Source organism: Arachis hypogaea, chromosome 19 (assembly GCF_003086295.3).
Source record: "Arachis hypogaea cultivar Tifrunner chromosome 19, arahy.Tifrunner.gnm2.J5K5, whole genome shotgun sequence".
NCBI classification, from domain to species: Eukaryota; Viridiplantae; Streptophyta; class Magnoliopsida; order Fabales; family Fabaceae; genus Arachis; species Arachis hypogaea.
Genome location: NC_092054.1, coordinates 146459712 through 146467434, shown reverse-complemented (window position 1 = coordinate 146467434; position 7723 = coordinate 146459712). Strand labels below are relative to the sequence as shown.

General features: G+C 33.4%; 1 long non-coding RNA gene across 1 annotated transcript; it reads right to left on the bottom strand.

Annotated features, from left to right (window-relative positions):
* Positions 1 to 1277: 1277 nt before the first annotated feature.
* LOC112778925 (uncharacterized) lies at positions 1278 to 4397 on the bottom strand. Its single transcript, XR_003190582.3, has 3 exons — positions 3980 to 4397; positions 1798 to 2125; positions 1278 to 1582 (listed from the first exon to the last, which is right to left on the bottom strand). It is a non-coding gene; the product is annotated as an uncharacterized lncRNA (long non-coding RNA).
* Between the last annotated feature and the right edge of the window lie 3326 nt (positions 4398 to 7723).

Genomic DNA, 7723 nt, shown 5'->3' with positions numbered 1-7723 from the left:
AGTTAACTTTGCCATTAGTATACTTGATTCTGGCGGCTTGAAGTGATCTAGCATATTTTCGTATGCTTTTAAGAATGATTATGCCTCAACTATAGTGAAAGAAGATAGTCTAAACATTACAGAAGAGATGTAGCCGAAATATTCTTCTAGAAGTCCATCAAGGATAATCTAGATATAATCATCATTTGAAACTTGATATCCAATAAAAAAGAATGCATCAACAATCTTTTGAATATTCTCAAGATATTCCTTTATTGAACTAATTTTTCTCACAGATCTCAATTGTGACTGTAGGCTTTAAATTCTAGTTTTAGATGTGGTGGTGAAGTAAGATTGGATAATGATCCACGCCTCATGAAATTCAGTGCACTGAACAACTATATTCTTGAACGGGTTGGAGATGGAGGCAACTAGCCAAGTAAGAAGCACAAGATCCTTCTTCTTTTGCTCTTTGAAAGTCTAAGATTCAGTGTAGGATACTTTTTTGGCATCAGTACCTGTTGAGTTTAGGAAATAATAAACTTTATTTTGGTGATGACAAACATATATTTGGTTAGGTTGAAAGCCCAAAAGATTTATTTGATGTGTGTGTTCATAGTGAAAGCCCATGTTAGTTTGAGCAGCCCAATAAGAAAAATAATTTACTCATGATGTTGCTACTTGCACTACAACAAATAAGAGTTTTCGTAACGGTCGAAAAACTATTGTTATAAATCAAAAAACCGTTCCTAAAATTTTAGGCAACGGTTTTTTACCTGTGGTATATGCAGCCGTTACCAATGCTAATAGGCAACAGTTTTTACCTAAGGCAACGGCAACTAAAAAACCGTTGCCCTTGTTACTGGCATAGATAACAGTTTTGAAAATAATTTTTAAAGAACAGTTTTACTGTTTTAGAGTCGTTACTGGATAGGCAACGGTTTAGAACTATAACTGAATAGGCAGCGGTTTTACGCTGTTGTAGCTATGTTATTAATAAAGACAACAGTTTTAAAACCGTTGCCCTTAGTTGATGACTTTAAGAACGGTTACAAACTGTTGTCTTTTGTGTTATTTTTTGCAACGGTTTTAATACCGTTACCATTTTGTAGCTGCCTTTGATAACGGTTTTAACACTGTTGACTTTGTGACTTTTGACAAAGATTTTTTTGTAATTATATATATTTTTTATTTACAATAGTCTTCTCATATTGCATTGAAATTAGTATTCCAACTATTTTTTTTATTTAGTGTCAATAAATAACCTTAACTATTTGAATTAAATTACTAAATGAAACTAATTGAATATTTACCATCAAATTTGATTTATAAAGTATTCTGTAAAATCCACAATCACATTATAGCATTATTGCAAAATACCATAATACTACTCTAAGTCATAACCACTTCTAATTATAACATCATCACTTTTCAAAATGTCATAATACTAGTCTAAGTCATAACGACCTCTAACTATATCATCTTTGCAAAATATTCAATAACAAAAGAGAGTTGAAGTAACCAAGTAGCGAGTAAGTTTATCATCATGTCCACAATTTTATGACTTTTACTCTCAAATTTGTTTTCCCTTCGATATGTTTTCCTGTAAACAAAATAAAAAATAGTAAATCAAATATAAAGCTACACCTTTCTAATACTAATAATGCTTACTAAGAAAATGTTTGAGAGAGAGAGGAGGACAAACATATATATAACATTCCTCTATTTGGATATACAAAACAATAGAATCAACATCAACATAAATCAACCCTTATTTAAGATATGATAACTTATAAAAACTTTAACAACACAGGATACCTCCTCATTAGCATCATTGTTCGGATTGCCTGAAGTACTTCCTAGTTGAGCAGTTAACATCTCAAGGTCTACTCCTGAACTTTTTAGTTGCTGAGATTTTAGTTCATCTACTTCTTGTTGCATCACATCAACCTTACCCTCTAAGGTTGCTTTCTCTTTTGCATGTTGCTGCTTAAGGGTGGCAATTTCTTCATTTTTCTTGAATAAAGTTGGTATGGTAATTCTTTCGTGACATCACACTCACCCTACCTTCTCTTTCCTAAATATAGATTGGAAAGCTCTAATTGCTGGTTTTTTTAGACTTTTTATTCTCAGCTTGCAGATGTGCCTATGTTAATTTGAAGAAAAATAAGAATAATTAAAAAAAAGAGTAACTACACAATTAGACTAAAAATATATATCATTTGACCACATCAAAGAAAATACTATAAATTAAGTATGGGCTTATTATTTGGTTGCTGAAATGTACAAAGAAACTGATGCACCATAAAACAAAACCTGCTGACAAAATTAAAAGAGTGAATAAAGATTCCATTCCATTTATTAACCAATTACATAGAGATGGGGGTAGCAAACATTAACAATGCAAAATTGAAAGGAGATAAAACAATTACTAAAAAGAGGAATACAAGTACTGTTCTACACAGTAAGCGTGGATAAGTTCCTGTGCTAAGGAGAATTGAACTTGATACCCCTGATTGAATCAATCTTGTGAGATGGCTCATCGCATGGTTTCATTCAATCCTCTCCTCTCAGTTCTTGTTGCCAATTGGGCCGGCTACTAAACTACCCAAATTTTACATAAATAAGATATTTGGTAATTAAATTTAAATTATATTTTCTCACAGAAAAGCAAACATATTGAGGCAAGAAAGAAAAAAATAGCTAGAAATCAATCTCTCCATGGGTAATTTTGTAGAGTGAAAAACAATTACAGACACTAGTATGGCTTGGTAATTTTGTTATTGTCCATTTCCCTTAGCCACTCTCATGTTTATGAAGTGTCATTTATTCTCCTCCATTATCACTAGAACTGTTGAATCCTATCCCTCTATTTTAAAAGAATAGATGATAGTCAGCAAAATAAAGCAAGTGTTGTTGAGGGACAGCACCACACCGCAACTTCTCAGACGCATCATAAGGTTTGAACAAAGATAAACAAGACTTCAAAGTGAAAAGGTAACAAGGGAAAAATAATGTATATCATCTAATCTTTGCATCCAACTATCCAAGTATCAAGTGCTGGTGTATATTCATACTATGATGAATTTCATTTCTCAGCAACTTTCGTCACCATTTTCATACTCAATATTTTAGAAACCATACCAAACTATTATAGAGAGAGCAGGTAATAATACTAGCTTTAAAATAATATATATCTCCTTTCCCCAAATTTCTCATATCTCCATTTTTCTTATTAGAAATTTGAACTTGAAAAGTCACAAAACCAGGCAAAAAGCAAAGAGAGTTTCAAATTATTCAGCAACAAATTCACACCCAATGCAATCACTGTAAACACTAGTAATTATTCGAAAGGATATTTATGTTATTTCCAGCAACAGATTACACCAATTGAAACAACAATAACATTAAATGAATTAAAGAACTAAAATCATAAACACAAAATGAATTAACTTTAGAATTAGAAGATCATATCTTAACACCATAATCAAATGATTTACCCAAAAATCAGGCACTATTGAAAAGGATATGTACAAAAACTTCCTGCTATCATTATTATTCTAATTTTGTGAACTTATGTTGTGACTATTTGATTGCAATAATCTGATTTTAAAGATACAAACTACAACAACAGCAAAGAATAAAAATATAAGCAATTCATAACAATAATCCTAATACTAATGTTACTAAATTTCCTATCTCTTAACAAGCCTATCAAGAAATCAACAATTATATACTTAGTGAATCAAAAAAAATTTTTTTCTGGTCTATGACATCCAAAAATTAACAACAAAATCAATATTATTTGCTCTAGCCAAAACATAATTAATATTTTCCTATTTTGAATCAATGACCGAAACAGAGCAGTGACCAAAACAGAAAATTCATTTCCAGCCAGAAAATCAGTGACCAAAATAGGCATAATTATACCAAATCAATATTCAAATCAAAACAGAAACTAAATCAATTAAAATCATAAAACAAGGGACACTTGAGCTACCTAAACAGAGGTTGAGCCATAACGAGGAGGCAGAAAACCAGTGATAGGATGCGATTCAGAAGCAACGATGTCCAGAGGGGCAGACGACAGTGTGATAGCAGAAGCAGCAAAGCAAAAGCAGAAGAGGTGACAACCCATAAACAACGAGGAAAAGCATCGACGGCCAAGGCAGCAACGACCACACGACAAGGAGAGGGGAGAAGCAGCAACGACCCACGCAGCAAGGAGAGCAGAGACGCAGTCACGACGCACCACAAACTGCTTTCTTCGACGGCGGGTTAGGACTAGATGGTGAGGGCTGCGTGAAGCTAATTTTGTGCGATGATGGCCAAGCTCTGATGATGAGTGGTGGGTTATAGTGGGTTAGGGCTAGTAGAAGGAGAGCTTTGTGTTTTGTTCTTAAGCTAAGGGAGTTTCTCAAAAATTTATTTAAGTGTAAAAATATGTTATTAGGGAATGAAACAAAAAATAATATTTGGTATAAATTTATTTTAAATTTATTTTTCATAAATAATATTTGTTATTTTTTTATAGCAATAAATTTTGAGTGTTCTACTAATTTAATATTTATAGAGAACTGTTTTTATATGTATTTTTTAATTTACATAATTATTTAAATATTAAAAAATTGTTGCTTGATAAAAAAATTGTTGTAATAGTTATAAAACCATTCTTTAAAATAGTCAAAGAAAATAGTTTTATTTTGTTGCTATAACATAATGAAAAATTGAATTTCAACTGCAATATTGTAAAAACCGTTCTCTAAAACTATCTAATAGAACAGTTTTAAAGTATAGCAACTTAGGCAACGGTTTTTAAGTGTGTCTTTTGTACAATTATTTAAACAACATTAAAAACCGTTGCTTAAAATAAATCCTTGTAACGGTTATAAAATTGTTTTTCAAAAGAGTCAAAGAGAACGGTTTTATTTTATTGTTCTAAAATAATAAAAAATTGAACTTCAATAGTAACATAAAAAACCGTTATCTAAAACCATCTAAGAGAACTATTTTAAGGCGTTGCAGATTTTGGCGTTGCTAAAAGCTATATTTGTTGTGGTGTGGACAAAAACAAAAATAAGGCTGGTATATGGATAAACAATGTAATCATATACCACCAACCAAGCCCAGCCCATTGGTTTAATAAAGGATAAGATTTCTGTTGTAGCTGGAGGCTCATCAATTCAAGAAAAACCAAAATCAAAGGAAAAGTAATTCACTTTTCAATCAACATCAAAGAGGAAAGGAGAAAAAAGTAAAATATTTGAGACAAAGTCAAATTAAAATCTGAAGTGTGACTCAGAAACAAAGAGCAGTAGTTGTATTATCATTCTTGTGCAAGTCAAATGACTTGTTGAGGCTACAATATCTCAGCCACCACCATTTGGGAAAGAGGAAGAAAATGGAAGTTACTTTTTATGTTTCAAATCAATGGCTAGAAACTAAACTTGGGGTCAAAGCTTAAGATTAAGGGTGTTGATCTTGCAAAAATACTTTGAATGCATCATGACTTTGATCCTATTGTTGCTGCCCATCCCCTCTACCTCTACGCCACTCTACTCTGATCTTCTATTCTGATTTTCTTAGGAGAAGAAGAAAAATTCAGCTAGTTCAATGCTCAAGAGTTGACTCTACTTAAAGTTTTGGAAGTAATGCACTTACATTAAAGGGAGCATTCTGTCAAGTTGAAAGACAATTTGAGAGAGGATGAAATCTGGTTTTTACATAGCTTTCAAGCTACCATATTTCTTCTCCTTCATGAGGTTACATTGTATATCTTGCTTTCTCAATTTATCTTTCTTTAATTTCTCACGGTAAAAGGCAATTTGTGAGGTGTTTAAAAAAACTATTTGAGAGAAAAGACAACAAGAGTTAATTTGGAGAGAAAAGTCATCATTATGTCAAAATTCTTTTGATGTATTTCTGTTTTGTAATCATGAGCCTAAAAGATTTCTCTTACTAAGTTGGGTGAGCAATTAGTGTTGAAAGTATAGGGAGTAAACCTAGTCAAAACAAGCTTGGTTAGAAGCTTGGGTCATCCCAGACAGAATTAGGAAGAATCCTAGGGAACTGGTGTTTGTAATATTTGAAAAAGATTGTGAAAATTCTACCATAGTTGTGGTAAAGATTGGATGCAGACCACATTGCATATGGTGGTTAAACTAGGATAGATGGTTGTGTTCTTTTCTCTTCTCTATTCTATTTTTATTTCACTCTTTATGAGACAAAAATAATTTAACTCCTGCATAATCAATATCACAGACACAACAGTAACCAAGTTGTAGAATCTCTTTTAGCATTCAAAGTTAAAAGCATAAAAAACGATCCTAGATTCAACCCCCTTCTCTTGGCCATTAAAAACTTTCAGTACCAAATCATGGAGGCACTTTGGATCCATCAAGATGATCTTGCATCTCAAAAATCTCAATTATGAGAAAAACTTATTGAGACCAGGTAAAGAAATTATTCTCTTCCAATTTATCAATTAGAGGTACCAGCGAAGCCTTGTTTGAACTGTCAGCAAGAACTTATGTCATTGATGATGAAATTATCAAAAAAATTTGAGTTAAACCTCAGAGTGGTCCTTGAACTCGCACTCGACCCTCAAAGTGGTCCTTAAACTTGCAATGGGCTCAATATTATCCCCGAATTTAACACATGTGGTTCACGGTCGTCCCTGAAGCATTTTCCGGGGAATATTCCCTAACGGTGCACTGACGTGTATGGAGAGGCGCCACGTTGGATATCTAACGTGGCTGTTATCATTTTTTAACTCAATTTAGTCCCTGAATTATTTTATAACCCTAATCCCCAATTTATTATCAGAAACCACTCTGTTTCTTCTTCTCTGCTCTCCTTTGTCTTCTCTGCCATTGTTGAACGTGATTTGAGTGGGTCATGATGGGTGGAGGCAGCAAATTGAGGTTATGATGAAGGCCCAAATTTTGGAGGTTATGATGCTCATGATGTATATCATGATGAGTTAGATGGGACAAATTCTTGGCATTCCAAAGAAATGAAGACACCCCTAACTCAGAGGATGACGACTCATTTCCTGTTTTCAGAGAAGAAACAAGGTTCGAAAAACTCCAATTAAAGGTAGGGATGAAATTCAACACGAAGATAGATTTTAAGGAGGCTGTGAGGGAGTATTGCATCCAGGAAGGTAGAAGAGTTAGATTCAAGAAAAATGATAATGTACGATGCAGGGCTTTATGTAGGGGTGAGGAATGTCCATGGGTTATCTATATCTCTAAGGATAGTGAGATTGTTTGCTGGCAAGTTAAAACCTTTAATGATGATCATACCTGCCCAAGGGAGACAAAAACTAAATTAGCTAACAGAGGGTGGTTAGCAAACAAGTTGGTGAAGAAGCTTAGAAAATTTCCAAATCTGAAGTACTCTGAATCTTTAACATACTTCAAACCCCGCAGAAGAGCCCACTTTTGACAAGATGTATATTTGTCTGGATGGGTGCAAGAATGAATTTAGGGCGGGATGCAGACCTCTAATAGGGCTTGATGGAGCATTCCAGAAAACCAGATTTGGTGGACAAATCTTGGCAACCATTTTCATCATTGCATATGCCATTGTACCAGTGGAGAACAAGAATAATTGGAGGTGGTTTCTTGAGCTGCTGCAAGAGGATCTAGGGAGCTACACCCAAAATGGGTGGTGTTTCATTTTGGACATGTAAAAGGTAACGATATCTTTGGTATTTACTGGTTATTGTATTTTAGTAAGG